We start from the raw sequence: 15,998 nt of genomic DNA on the forward strand, positions 1-15,998 counted from the left end.
TATCGTTTATACTATATATATATTATATATGTAGTATGTATATATATACACTATATAGTATATATATATATATACTACATATATACTATGCATATACTATGTACATAATATATATAGTATATATTATAAATATACCATATACTGGATATAATATAATGGCCAGGTTAAACAGACAACAAAAGTTATGAAGATTATAGTGGTACTCTGAAGGACTTTATCTCCAAGAAAAGCACAGGAGGAAATAGATTCAAATAAATCTGTTTTATTCCCCCTTACAAAGACTTAAACAAGAGGAGATGTGGGAAGATCAGTGGATATTCGTGATACAGATTTAAAAAGTCATCACAAGACCAAAATAAGGACACCTGTAAGTCTGGATTGCAGTTTTGTGTGTGAGTGGGAACTGTGGAAGAGACAGGACCGTGGAGGAGGTTTAAAGTCCCAGTTCTGGACTAGAACCACAATTGTGATAAGGGGCTGGTATTATGCTCATGCTGAAAACTGAAATTAGGCAGCCAGCCTTGGCAGAGGTGAATGAGTGGCTCTGGGTATATCTCACAAAAATGAGGAAATCAGACAGTATTCTGTAACATGAGATCCACTTCTTTACAAAATAATTTACTTTAAAAGGTACAAATTAAACTATGTATTCACTTCTCTGGAATCCAAATTTGCTGTGAACTTCTCGGAAAATGATTTAGGCATCACTATGGACAGCTCAGTAAAGACATCTGCTCAAATTCAATACGTAGCAACAGTCAAAATTGTAAATTAGATGTTAGGCTGCATTAAGAACTGAATGGCTGTAATACAGGAAATATGGTACCATTTATAAATCTGTGAAACAGACCTGGAGACTCAGAGCTTTCGGTTTGTTCTCTTGATCTCGAACAAAGAAAAAGAAAGAAAAACCAGAAGTCTGAGGTGGCAACAAGGGATCATAAGAGTTACAATGAGGAAACATTTAACATTGGAGTCCTTGGGAAAGAGGATCTAATTTCTAAAGAGGAAAAAATAAGCATGCAGGTAAAGGTAGAAACATATGCTGCGGTGGAAGCTGAAATGGAAATCAGATATTCTGACATTGTTCTTTTGTACAGAACCATTTCTGTGGTATTTGAAACAAGCTCAGGCTTTTATAATTCTGCTTGGTCTTCGAGATCTGCTGGAGCTGCTGACATGAGGTCTGGAGTTTCAAATGCTTTTGGCCATTCAGTGTTTGCAGCGGGAGGTAATGTTTCAGGAAAATTTCGATTCTTCTCACTTTTAACACTTTCCACGTTTCTGGGGACATGTGCAAAAGGCTCATTTGTATAAGTTCAAAAACTCTCTTTAATTAAAAAGCCATCTTTGTGAATGCAAATGAATACATCAAAAACTCTCAGAAGTCCACACAACTAATAATTAATCTAGATTTCAAGGACTCTCTAACACTATTACATCATTAATACCTCCCTTATTCAAGAATGGGTATCCTTCTAGCAATTAAAAGAAAAATTTAGAAGATAATTAGACACAATTCTCATCACAATATTTTACACAGGTATATGATTTTGAAATTAGGTCAAGGGAGGGAGGGAAAATGGTGATTCATTGCAGAGGCTCCAAGAAGCAGAATTACCCCATCATGACTTCTGAGTGATCTGTTTTTCTAAGTTGTCAGTGTAACAAATGACCATTGTTAATAAATTAGGAAGCCAGAGAACTCCTTACAGTGTATGAATAAGCTGGGTGCAGTCTGACATGTGTCTTTATCAAAAAAATTGCCAATAAAATTTTTGAAAACTTTACCTATTACAAAATCTGCAGCCTGTATATTGCTTATACACCATGGTGATGGGCCATACAGAAAAAAGATGATTACTCCTTCAAATGCACTTGCACAACAGCAGTGACAGAACAAACCTGGGATGCCAAAGCAATTATGCCAAAATACATCAGCCCTTGCACTCCCTGAAATAATAGGGGAAGGGATAGATGAGATTTATTTTAATGGACCAGCAGAGATAATAAAGAATTGCTTAATGTCTTTCTTCACAGATTTAGATCTTTACGATAAGGTTTTTATGAAATGGAATATATAACCCAAATAAAGTGAAACCAGATTTAATGAAATTGCCTGTCAATAGCACATTTACAAGTTTGGGGGGAGTTTCCTTCAGTCTGCTTACACAGCTTTTTGTGATAAGTGTTAATAGTAACTGTACTCGGATGGTTCTCTGAGCAATCAAAAGTTATTTTCTATAACTGATAGTGTAGTCTGGTGGAAGACAATGTCCAATAGCTCTGGCAGGTCTCAGGAGTTCTGATACTCCAGTTCTGACACTGGTTTTGTTACTGATTTGCTGTTTGACCTAAGATGTAGCACGTGAGGCAGTATTAAACAGGTGTAAATAGTACCAAGAACCCAGAGTTTCTCACAGCTTTAATTAATGTCTATGAAGAGCCTGAAAAAAGCCCTCATGAAGCCTGGAAGGCTTTTTAGATATCCAGAGTATTATTGTTTAAACAGCCTGAAGCTTTAATAGCATTTCTAACAAAGTTGAGTACACATAGATAACAAAATTTAATTTATGTTTTAATAATCAGAAATTTCAAATAAAGTGTTTATAAGATGAATATTTTTATAAGTATACAATCGAATGTGCATAGGTATATATTTACTGTATTTTGCCATTTTATCTGTAAACAGTGCATCAAAATTTTGGAGAAAAAATAATTTCCTGTTATGTATATTCCTCTGCATGGTTGTGCTGCTGAGCATTCAAGATATTTCAGCAGAAACTCGATAGGATGCTTTTTGTGTGAGCAGCTCAAAGATCAGTAGGGCAACCTAGTATGTGACAAGATGAATATTAAATCTGTTAGTGCCGAGTGTCTCATTTCCCAGCACTGAATTGAAACTGTTTCTGATGCTTTTCTGAAGAAATCTTTTAAAATCTCTGTTGAGATCTGGTCTGGATAGGAGCTGAGGCGAGTGAGAGGATTCCCAAGTGATTTACCAGAGCTGAGTCTCTGGCAGTGGCAGAAGCCTCATCCCTGGAAATGTTAAGGGAGAATTTGGACAGGAGTCTGAACAACCTGTTGGAATTACAGATGTCTCTGCTTACAGTGGGGGGCTTGGACTACATGACCTTTAAAGGTCTCTCCAACCCAAACTGTTCCATGGTTCTGTTTCCAAACTCTTGGCAAAAATGGATAATTAATGCTCTGAAACACTTGGCAGCAGAGCCATTCCTTTCTTTTAAGAACTAGTGCTGTTCCCCTAAAAAGAGTTTCTAAAGTCCTCTACTGTTCTAGGAATCCTTCATTAATCTCTGCTTTCTCTGATATGCCCTCTAATTTTTCCCTGTCAAGTCAGAGGTAAAAAGCTCAACCAACTTTTGTTCCTGATCTTCTGCTCCAGGACCAAACACACACAATTTCTGATGGGTGCATTTTTTGCCTACTTTTGTTTTGAGAGGTTTTCTATTGAAGACCACTAACAGTGAGGAGAATAACTTCTGAGAAAACACTGGGTGTCACACGGGGCAGGTTCTGTTGCTCAGAATCCAGCAGGCATCCAAGCTGTTAGTCTGTATGAGCAAAGAAACAGAAAAAAACAATCAGGCAGGTTTCTGGGAGTTAAAATTGTATTATTATTGTAAAATTATAATACAAGCAGTAGCATGGAACCAAAGAGCTGAAACAACAGCAATCTCTATCCAAAATACAGTCAGGTTTTAGGACCTGAAGGAAAAGCAAGCATTAAAGGGGATTTCAGTTGTTCATGAACATTTTTGTGTCTGTTTGAGATGAAGGAGGTATCAGAGCAATGGGAGAAGAGGAAAGCAGCAGACTCAGAAGGATGTTGGAGGACAAGCCAACAGAGTGTGCAGGAGCAGTGCTGGCTCAATGAGGTGATGAAGAAGTTGGTCTTGGCTGGACAAAATGTATTTGAGGCCCAAGGTGTAACAACTGCCCCTCATTCCAGAGAGCTGAAAAGAAGCACTTACAGTCACTTATGAAACTGTAGCAGTCTCCAAATCAGAGCCAAGAAACATGTCATCACCCAAACAGCACAGGCAACTGCCTGGCCATTGAGGAATATCTGCTGAAGCGAGGAGGGAGAAGCAGAGGACATGCAGACATGGGGCAGAAGTCCAGAAAGAGAAAGTGAGATTATTTACCAGAGTTCAAGATGTGGGCTGGAAGCATAGGCAAAGGAGGGATCTCCTACTATTTGGTTTTTTTGTGTTCAAGAAGATTAGATTTTATCGGCCTTCAGGAGTATGTATGGAAGACACTCCCGCTGCATTCAGTTTTTCCTTCTCTCTAAAAAACCTATTTTTTTTTAAGCCAACTGCTTGAATCCAAAGGATGAACCATGAGCATTATTCAGGGAAACCTGTCTGAATGCTTGTCCTTTCTCCTGCTCTTGCTCCTAACAAGGCACTCTATGAGACTGAACACAGAGAATGCAGAAATATGAATCAGCATGATACCCCACTGGTATATTATGGAATAACTTCAGACACTCAAGTAAACTTAGAGACCCACAAATAGTTATTTCACATCTTTAAAATCTTCTCTCTCCTTGAAAATTATGAACCTGAGCAAATTGCAGAAAGTTTCCAGTGCAGTCAGTTGCTCATTTTCAGCAGGAAGCAGAATGGTCCAAATGGAAACAAAGTCCATAACCCGATGCTTGCCAAGAGATTTTCTTCCTGCAGGTACAGAGGCAAAGGAAAACCTGTAGAAGACATTGCAGTGATGAAAATCTCATCTCCCTGTTGCTTGTCTGTGCTCCACTCCAGCATCTCAACCTGTGGCATAAGAGATTTAATGATCAGAAACTTTTAGATATCTTTCTTTATTTTCTCCTAGGAGTCTGATGGAGTTTGCTGAGAAACTTTGAATGGAATTCAGCGGGATTTGGATCAGGTACTCAGGCTGAGGAAAAGATCTTGGTGGCTTCAGTGTAGAAGTAGGAGGGTGGTAGTCAGAACAGCCAGGAAATGAAATGGGGTAATGATGCACCTAATAACTTACTGAAAATTCTGCAACAGGGAATAGAGCCAAAATCTCAGTAGAGATGTGAGTCTTTATTTCAAAACAGAGCAAGAAGCCTCTTGGCAAAGGTCCCAAAAGCGAGGTGTGCAGCTGAAAGAATTACTTCCAAACAATTCCACTCCAGAAGTACAGATTGAAAGGAGATTACCATGGCTGCCCCCAGGGCATGGCTAACCTGGACTGGTGAGGGAGATCAGACTAGTGAGCTCTCTAAAGGCTGATGTTTCAATAAAATATTGTGTGAGAAGGGCCAGATCCTCAGCTGGGCTTGGCCAGGGCAGCTCTGAGGGAGGACATCAGTGGAGTTGTGTCATTTTATGCCAGGGGAGGACTTGGCCCGTGGAGTGCACGCAGAGATGATTCATGGTTTAATATCAGGTAACACAAGGCTCTGTCAGAAAGACTTTAAACTAATAAACTGTGATAATCTAATCTTGTTATCTCAAATACAAACCACTTCATCAAGCTCAGATTAAGTTAGTATGGGCTATATCTTCCCAGCCCTTCAGGAGGAAAAATGCAGTAATTTACCATCTGGTAATGTGAGGGTCTCACAGAAAGAACAAAAGTGTCTCCATGTATAAAATTTTTGTATTCTAGAACTTTGGGATAATGACTCTACTGTCAAGAACTATTTGTAGGAAAGTTATAATGAGGGGATACGAAGAAATAGTCATTATTGCTCAGCTCAGAAAGCTTACAGGGTTTGCAAAATAGGGGGGAAGTTTTGCCGAAATCCTGCTATTGTTCAGGCTCTGATAGACTGACATTTCTAATATTGCTTCATTATTTTTTTCATTTTACATCCATTTGTACAAGCTTGAAGTCAATGCCATGAGTCAGTCTATACTTATTTGGGTGAAACCAAAGTCCCAAGACACTTGACCTCTTCCTTTGGTGCAATCCTATGTTGCACAAGAAACCCTGTCCTCCCAACTTCAGTAACTAAAATTTGGGGTGACTTTCCCAACTTATTAACTTTCTCACACTATTATTTCTCAGATATTTCTCAGATAGTGAAAGCTTATCTCTTTTATTGTGAGAGTAATTTTTTTGGAAGTCAATCCTAACTCAGCTGCTGGTGGAAAGATTTCTGTTTTGAAGAAAATTCTAACAGTTTATTAAAATGTATTATGTCAAATTCTTTCTGATAAGCCCTGAAATGAGTGAGACAATAGGCATAAAATTGATAAAAGATATCTGGGGAAAGGAGTAAAATAAGATATTCTACAGATTGTTAACAGAAGGTAAAGGGATTGCAGGGAGATGTAGGTTTTGCTTAGACATAAGGAAAAACTGGTTTAATATTTAACTAAGGTTAACATAATTTTAAAAATCACTCCTCTGCTATTTTGGACTTATTTATATCCAGGTTTGTAAAAATGCAAAGTAGCTGCATTTGACAATGGCTGTTGATGAGACTTTCAGGCAGATGCCATATTCCACAGAAGCTAATGAGTGCCCTTTGCTTGATCTCATTTGGCATTGGGATGCTCCACTTACCTTTTAATCAAAATCTTGCAGTCATAATTGAGCTGTCTTGGTATTGGAAGTATTAAAGGTGTGCCAAGACACTCTTACTAATCCAGGCAGGGACAGTCTTTCCTGAATCCCAGAGACACTTAATGGTTTATGGGACATGACTTTACTCTAGGTGTCATCTTTTAAATAGCAAGTAAAATTAAGGTCTGGCCATTTGTGATTATAAAAGATCATTAATTTCATTAAGAATTGAGGTGCTCAATTCCCTTGCATCTAATTGAATTGTGCTTAAGTTACATTTCTTTGTTTTTCTATTATTTCCTGCAAAAGAGTGATTTGTTCTGATATTTAACTTGGAGTTTAAATGATGAGACATAATATCTGTAAAATGGACAGCCTTAAACCCACATACACATCTTTGACAGCACTTAATTTATAAGTGTTTCTTTAATATCCTTTTTTTGTGATTATGGCTTAATAATGTATCTGTGATATAGGATATATTATGTATATGCACATACATCTCTCACCCTATAAGTAACATAAAATTTATCATATGTTCATCATTTATTAAGAATTAGATGAGATAACCAGTGTGGGAACTGGTTTGCTCCTCACATAGAAAGATGCATCTGTTTTTTCTTTGAAACATCTATGATGTTTATAACATTATCATCAGTTACTGAACATCTGAACTGAAACAAATAGGTCCAAAGTTAAAGGACACCAAGCTGTCAAAAACTTTCTCAGCAAATATTCATGAATATCTAAGAAATTAAAGAAATTGTTAATAAATAACTGATAATTGTAAATAATTATTTTTAATATAATATTTCAGCTTCTTCAATAATAATGAAAAATATCTTTTAGGCACATGAGAAAACTGCTGTGAAGGATTTTTTAAAAGTAATGGACCTCTGCTTCCAGAAAGAAAAACTTATTGAAATTTTTCCGTTTTTGAATTTGTAACGTTTGTGGCAGTGAATGCAGTGACAGAGAATGGACTGGTGCAGCAGCTCCAGCTCCTGTGAGTCACAGGGACCCATTGCATGAGTAGAGGCTTCTCCTTCAGGCCCTCAGTCCCTCAGTTTAGCAACCCGAGGAAAATGTCCTTGATGTTGTATCTAGGGAAGTGTAGACTATATGTAAGTGTGCTCCCACAGGGTGAAAAAAAACCAATAAAAAGTTCTGACAAGGTAAAATCAGAGATAAAATTGGGAGTTCTGATTTGTTCAGTCATTAGATATCTTAATTTTATCATTGAATATGCAAGCATACACTGTTTTTAATTGCAGATTAACTGACTGCACTGTCTTTGATTTTTACTTTTGACAAGTATATATTATTATCAGAATTAGCAAAACTATTTAGACTTTAGATTGAATTCTGAAGTGTCATGTGTTGAGATAATTTTTCTATGGTTACCAAGAACTCTTCTGTATTTAAGGTGATTGAATCACACAAAATCAATTTGTTAGCTAAATGTTGAACTCCTTCACCAATACAGACTCTAAAGATTCAAGAGGAGTTTGGATTTAATGATAACTGAATAAAGGCAGGGCACACAGAATTCATCACAGGATTTGTTCGTGTTTGAGGAAATGCACATCTTACTCAAGGATTTCTCCTCAAAGGAATATTGATTGCCGGTGACATTCTTGAAAGCGTTAGTTTAAAAAAAGGAGCTTTTCCTATGATTTTCAAAATAAATATCTGGTTTACTTCAGATACCTGACACCAAGATGGAGATGGTTACAATAAAAAATAGATCTTAGAGAGTGGACTCCAACATGCCTGCTTGCAGTGTTTATAAATGTATTTGATTTCACATTGCTCTTTTTCTTAAGCCATATCAACAACAGTTTAAGTGCCTGTGCTGATGAGTTCCTCTCAGAGCTCCCTGCCTGATTCCAGCTGGTCCAGGGCTTGCTGCAGCTCCCTCTGTTCACCCTCACTGCTCAGGCAGCTGTGTGCCTCAGTTGCCACAAGGCTGCAATACCTCTCCTAAACATTTTGCTTCTTTTAAAACAATTAATAATGTATTTCTAAGTATCTAACTAGTTGCACTCCTGCAAGGGTTGCGGGTTCAGATTCCTGTTAGACTTCACTTGAAACTTCATCTTCCTCAAATATTCCATTTCCATGCTGTTTGGATTGTGTCAGGGGTCTGGTAGTATTCATAAGCAAATATGATTGTAATTTAGGCCTCCTCTTGTCAATGATGCATGAGAGATTTACAAGCATTAATACGAGTTAGGATGTAAATCCCTTGCTCAACAATAGCAGAGAATAACCCCCTTCATATAGATTCTGACGACCTATGAACCAAGGGTCAAGTGGGCATTGCCACAAATTATCTGACAGCAACAGATGCCAAAGTCTTGGGAGGCAAAAAAAAAAAAAAAAAAAACAAAACAAAAACCTGAGGACTAGGAAATTCTCGGTTCATTTTCACAAAGGAAAAAAGCAATTGCAGCTATTCCTATAACTTCATGAGTCAGCCACTGACATAGCCACAAATTATAAGAAGCAAAACAAAGATTCCTTCTTGCCTGGCAGCAAACTTCCTTCTTCCTCCAAAAATACACAAAAGCAGCTCCAAAATAAATAGTCATCACAATTAATTACCTACCCAAACTGAGGGCTGTGCAATAAATCTTTAAAGTTTTCGAGGGTGCTTTCAGTGTAAGGGAATGTTTGGAGAGCCGAGCAGCAGAAACCACAAAGTATGTCAATTCTGAAAATAAATGGTGTTTTCATAACTCTGAGATAATCAGATTAGTTCTCCACTCCTTTGCCTCGAGTTTTATACCTGCCTAACTTCATTGATTTCAATAGGGGTTTAATCTATGCAACATCAGGTCTGTATCAGTCCTACATCAATTGTAAACTGATTTACACCAGTTGTAAGTTAGAGGAGGATCACACCCAGTGTAATAGTTCACAGGCCTTATGGTTTGTTCTGCCTTTGCAGTTTATTCTGAAATCCCATGTTATTACTTTTGGCTGTTGTAGGGTTTTTCTGCCACCCTGTTGCAGGGTTTTTCTGCTACAGGTGTGTGAGGTTCGGTGCACACATGGAAGAGGTACAGCCTCAACCAAGGGACTGCAGAACCCTTCAGCTTTTATTTTTCTCACCTCATTAAAGGCATTTTCTTTTTTTTTTCAACTGGACACTGCTTTTGCCCAGGTAGTGATGAAAGTCCCAAATCCTGCATAGATATTTGCACTTGTGGAATCGGTCTCTGAACACAGCACCTGACACAATGGGAAGCCCCATCAGAAGTCCTGGTGGAATAAGGGCTGTGTTGAGATAAAGGTGGAAAGGAAGAAAAGAAAAGCATAAGCATCATTTCCTAAGCAACATGAACAAGCCTTACCTGTGTGAGGAATGTCCCCATAATCTGCATTTTGCCTAATATGACAGGAACAGTTTCAAGTTTTAATTCAGTGAAATGACTAAATAACCTGGCTGGACCATGCCCACCATTACCAGAGTCATCAATTCACACTAACAATGCCTCAAAACAGAGCATAAGAAACCTCAGGATTCATATCCATCCCATAGTTTGTTGAAAATTTGAACATTAATGAAGGTAAGAGCAGCATAAGATATTGGAAAGATGCAAGGGGTTGTGGGTCCTCATTTTTTTAAGATTATTCTTTTGGCAAAGATTTTCTGTGAAATTGCAGATGGCAAGGGAGGGTCTGGCTCCTGAGCTGCCAGATGAGCAGTGAAGCTCAGTAGCATTTGTTACCAGTGTCTAAACCCCTTCCTTTGTGTTGCAACCCCCTGTGCAGGGACTTTGGACAATATGACCCCACTGGATGTGCCTTCCTCCCAAACTCCAAGCCTAAAAGTTCCATTATCTCAGGTTTGTTTCAGAGTCTATTTCGCCAACCCCAGAACAAACACCTTTGTTCCATGCTATGTTAAATGCAATGTTAATTAAAAGATCATAATCACTGCTCCCCTTGCCCCATGAAACCCTGAGATGAGAAAAGGCCTGCCCTCTGTGTAATTCATGCCTGTGACTGAGGGGATACCTATCTTCTCTGGGTATTGCTCAGAATCACAGTTCATCAGCTTGGATCACCAGCAGGGCAGAGCCACCAGCCTGGCGTGGGGCAGAGGCAGACACCAAAGGGCAGAAAAACAGGAGAAAAACAGGGGCCAACGCAGCAGGGACACAGGAGCAAGCTCTGCATGATGGAAAACCATTTGTGAGGTTTTGCAGTAAAAACCAGTGCCTCTCGTTAAATCTGTTTGCAGACATCCATGCAACAACTGAAGATGTCATATCCCATTTCATTTTAGCCTTTTTGTTCTCGCACCTGCCATCAGCCTTGTTTTCCCTGCAGACGCTCTTGCAAACAAGATGCCAGATCTCGAGGGGATTTCTGCTTTAGAACAAAAAATTGCAAATAAATGGAGGACTGTAAAATATTTCAGTCGAAGGGAAAATGAATAAATTATGGGGGCTCTGACCTGCTACTGTTTTTTGTTTGTATTTGTTCAGAGATTAGAAGCAGGGGAAACTGGAAATCATTCTGCACAGGCATTATATTTCATGCAAGATAATACACACTTAAAATTATGCCATCATCTTTCTTGTACTAATGTGAGGTTAATTGAACGGCCCATTTTTTTTCTTCTAGTTTTGAAGGGAATAGATAAATCTGCACTGGGTCCTCAGTGCTGCTGCAAACTTGAATGGAGTTCATAAGTCCTGTGCTTGCCCTGGAAAATATACTGGTGGCCCATTTGTACCTGAATCATCAGCAGGGGTGTTTTTGTGGCAGAAGAAGGCCTCCAAGCTGAAAGAGCCTTTACAGAGGTGTTTCATATGTTGTGCATATTTACAGATACCGTGGAGAAGGCAGCAGGAGCAGCCAGTGAATCACCAGAGGGTTTATGTGCAGTAACACAGATGTTGAAACACTGCTGGCCATGCTCACTTAGCCAATTTGGGTACAACCCGAAAAGATATTGCTTCCATACAGTTTGGCAGAAACAGACATTTGGTTGTGCAGGCTTCATGGTTTTGACTCTTCCAGCATTTATTGAATGAAGAGTGTGAACATGACTGATTGCTTCTGTATTTTCAAGGGAAGGGGAAAAAACAGATTGTTAAAACTGTTCAGAAGTCCCACTCCAAAGCAACCTGTTGGCATTTGAAGGGAACAGTAAAAACACCCATTTTGCACAATTTAAATTGAATGTATACCTCATCTGACACAAACACTTATTTTCCCTGGAATAATGCCCACTGAATTGTATAGAATTTGAAGCAAACCTTCTATTCAATACAGCAGCACCGTGCACCAGGACCCTATGCATTTTCAATGACCTATGAAATTTATATTGGCAATAGACTTTAAGAAATTGGAAGAGAAGTGAAGAATATGCCAATCAGTGCCAGTTTATTGGTGGACTTGTCAGACATAAGCCAGCCTGGAGTTATCACCTAAATACCTGCCCATATGCACAAATAAATAAATATATGAGTGTATATTTACATATTAATGTGGTTTAACCCCAGCCAGCAACTAAGCATCACACAGCAGGATGGAGGAGAGAATAACTTGGTACAAACACTACTCAGCAAAGAAACATCAGTGTATCATCAGTATTGTTCTCGTACTAAATCTTGTACTAAACCCCTATACTAGCTACTAGGAAGAAAATTAACTTTATCTCAGATGAAACCAGGACAATTGACACAAGCACTTATATCTATGCATGTATATAAATTTATTTATGTGTATTTATATGAAAGAAAATGCAAGAGCAGGGGAAAAAATAGATACTGCAAGTGAAATCAAAGTAACATTTATGGTATTTGAAACTAAGGAGAATCTAGGAAAAACAAATCTAAATGAGAGTAGTAAAGTAGTCACAAATGTTGAATGGATTCCCTTTTCCATGTATTTCAAATAATTTCTTGGACACCCCATTGGCCATCATTATTTACATGTGGCTTCCAGTAACCACAACCATTGCACCCACCTGCAAGTGTGAGACCTCCTTGCAACACTTCCAGTGATGATGAATTTTGCTCATATTTGTAACCTTTCACTTTACAACTTTGACATTTCATAAGGTAAAGTGGAAGGTGTTTATTGCTTAGTGAGTCTTGTTAAATGGATTAAAATGTGAAGTAAAGGCTTAATTCCTTTCATGTAGCATAGATTATGTTCAGATTGCATTAGATCCTGTACACCCGAATCTGCTATACATACAGAAAAATACATGTGTCTACAGAGAAGCAAAACTTTCTGTGAGTGAAAAGCCTGCCAGAAACAAGTCAGTTCAGGCAAAGATACAAGTGCCTGCTTTGCCTAGGAGAAATATTCTTGTCACATAAAAACCCCACCATTAATCAAAAATCACATTATAGCTTCTGGAATGAAGTTTCCTTTACTACTCTTTAATAATAAGTCTAAGATAAGATAAAATTGGTAATTGTACCTTCTCTTCTGATAGAAGATAATACTAAAGTGGTATAGAAATTTGAGTTACAAGAATATATTCACCCTGCTAATAGGCTTCCATTATGTGGTCTTTACTGATTTATTCATTACACATTTTCCCCACATATAGAAAAATTTAATTGAAAGTTACTTATTACATTGTTACAAAATGTTAACTAGAAAGTTTTCTTTAATCAAATGATCATTAATGCTGAGAGAGCTGGTTTATTTCAATAGTGCATTTATCAGGAGCAAGAATAACACAGGCATTGCCAACAATGATTTCACAGCACTGTTTGTTCTGCAAGCACTTTCAGGGACTAAACAGATGCTTTTGCTGCTTGCTGGGAGAGTATAATACTTTATTTATATTTATGACTTTTCATGATCAAAGATCTAATGACATGTGAAATGCAGAAAGGTATATAATATTGTGCCTTATCAAAGGAATGACATTACCAAGGATGGTAAGAGCTTGTAAAGTCAGATTCTGCCTTGTGCATGTCCCACAGAAGTGAGTGGAAGACAAGTGCTCACACTGTCTCAGGCAGGAGAGCAGCTTGGCATAGCATCCTCCAGCAAGAAAGAAGGCAAGGGGAAAGTGTGCTGGAAGCTGTAGCTGTATCTAAGTCAATTTTGCATATTTTGCATTCCCTGGAGGTGAGTTTTATACCTGTCTGGTGACACTGTATGCCCTGGCAATAACATCACCCATATCCTTGGGAAAACTGAGGGCTCTTCTTCTAACTGGAGCAGTGTCCCTTTTTTCTGAAGTCCTATGCAAACAGAAAACTAGAAGAAATCTTTTGCCCTGAGGAGGTGGAGGATGAGGCAGAAAGATTTTCCCAAATGGACACACTAAAGCATCTCCAGGCAGGCAACAATGTTAAGTGCACAGGGCAGAGATTCCAATCCTGTCCTTTGCAGCATCTTTTTGAATTAACTTTGGCACATAACTGGATATGAAATCTATCATAAAGCAGGTAGGAGAGTCCCATTGCACACCAGATTTAATTCTCTGCAGCCAGCCCAGCACCCAATGGTTCCCAGAGCATCCAAAGATCAGTACAAACCTGTCCTCTTGCACAGTGGTTACAGACAGACAGACAGACACAGCCCACCCACAGGATAGATCCAGGCACCTTCCTTGAGATTTTAAGACATGTTTGCGAATATTTCCTGTGTTTGACAATAACCATAACTACCCTGTACACATCTCTTTTATTTCTGATTGCACACTGCTCAAGAACTGCAGAAAACTGAGTCATGAGGCACATTCATAAACTCCATGGCTGGCAGAACCACTACCACTGACTCAGACTGAACTGCCAGTGTTTGTCTCCACTGTAAATTCAGTGAAAATCACAGAAGCAGAGCAACTACTGGAAGAAACATTACGGCCCACTAAGGCGCAAAAATAAATGAGAAAAATTCTATCTGCCAGTTCAGAGACATTGACCCACATGAAATCTGAAATAGAGACTTTATGCCCCTTGTTACCTCATATCAACCCTGAGATGAAGACACTGCTGCCCTTTAGTCAGTGGTAACCATTCTGGGACCACAAAACCAGTGATTTAGAAGATATATATGATATAATTACATGGTCACATGCACTGAAATCTCCAAGCAATTTGCCATGGCCTGTGAGACACTTACTCTGGGTCACTTCCAGTTCCAGCTGTAGCTGAGTAAATGTTCATTGACAGCCCAAAATTCCTGTGCAAACCTTACAAAATGCCTTTTCAGTGTTGCATGGGCATGCTGGTGCCCCTCATCTCTGCTGCTGCAGCCACATCCCTGCAGCCACACCAACCTGTCCCCACACCCTTTTCCCAAGCCTACAGGAAGATGACAATCCTAGGAAAGATATAACAAAACTGCACCAGCACAAGCTGGTTACTTACTTTATTTTCCTTAATTTGATGGTTTCCTTCGAGAGCTCCTTGCAGTAAACAAACCTGAATGGTGGTTATTTCTGAAGCTGCTCATGCCCTGTGTGACTTGGCTTCTAGCCTGGAGCTCTGCTTTGCAACCAGGAATTATATAAGAAAACCACACATGCTCAGTGATGTTATGCAATGTCTGTGGAGGGTTATAATTGTTTGGAGAAGCCAAATTCAGAACTGATGAGTAAGCATTGCTGGGGAGGCAAAGCCTTGCTCTGAGTTACACCCATGCACATCCAGCAAGTTGAGTTGCTTGCAAATCACATTTATAATGGTGCCCCTTCTGAGCAGGAGTTAGCCTAGGGAGGCTAAGCTGGAATAATTTAGAAGTCTTTCCCACCCCTCAAAGCCAAATTCTTCCTTGCCTAGGACCTCTGATGATGTCAACAGATTTGTTGAGACTGTAAATCAGGCCAGAAGTTGGCCCTTGTTTGGTCCAATTACCCCACAATAAACTCCCTGAGGACTACTGTACTGATGTGTGATTTGTATCCTTTCTCCTCTGAAATGCTGTATTTATGTTTATAGATTGAGTTAGCAGTTCTAAGGGAGGGGAAAGGCTGCCTGAATCATTTACAAATGGGAAAATCCATATATTTGAGACTTGGTATGAAATATTTGCTTTTGGGCTGTAACCTTGTGTACTACTAAACTACTGTCTAAAGTAAATATTTACAGCCAAGTTGCAACAAGTCCTAAGAACATGTGATTTTCTGTGTGGAAACACTGACACATAAGGGTGCGACTTTGTCCCAGTAAAACACTGAGTTAATTGTAGGTTTTGTAAACATTATCAAGCATAATCTTGAAATTAATTTTTAAGTGCTTGCTAATGATTTTTCAGCACGTATCAAGCAGCTGGTTTTGTGTCCGATTCCCAAGTTCTTAAACAGACAACTGTTTTCCTTTTAGTGACTTTGTCAGGCTTAACTTGGGATTAATTTAACTGCAGGTGTCAGATAAGCACAGTATTCCAGCAGCACTACCAAGAACCATGTGGACGAAATGCAGAAGCATGAAAGCACGTTGGTCAAAACTCTG

General features: G+C 38.8%; 1 long non-coding RNA gene across 1 annotated transcript; it reads right to left on the reverse strand.

The window, feature by feature from the left end:
* Positions 1 to 246: 246 nt before the first annotated feature.
* On the reverse strand, positions 247 to 15,021 carry LOC135450251 (uncharacterized). The gene is made up of 3 exons (XR_010440982.1): positions 14,916 to 15,021; positions 4,170 to 4,805; positions 247 to 3,575 (listed from the first exon to the last, which is right to left on the reverse strand). It is a non-coding gene; the product is annotated as an uncharacterized LOC135450251 (long non-coding RNA).
* Positions 15,022 to 15,998: the final 977 nt, after the last annotated feature.

Source organism: Zonotrichia leucophrys, chromosome 7, assembly GCF_028769735.1.
Source record: "Zonotrichia leucophrys gambelii isolate GWCS_2022_RI chromosome 7, RI_Zleu_2.0, whole genome shotgun sequence".
NCBI lineage: Eukaryota > Metazoa > Chordata > Aves > Passeriformes > Passerellidae > Zonotrichia > Zonotrichia leucophrys.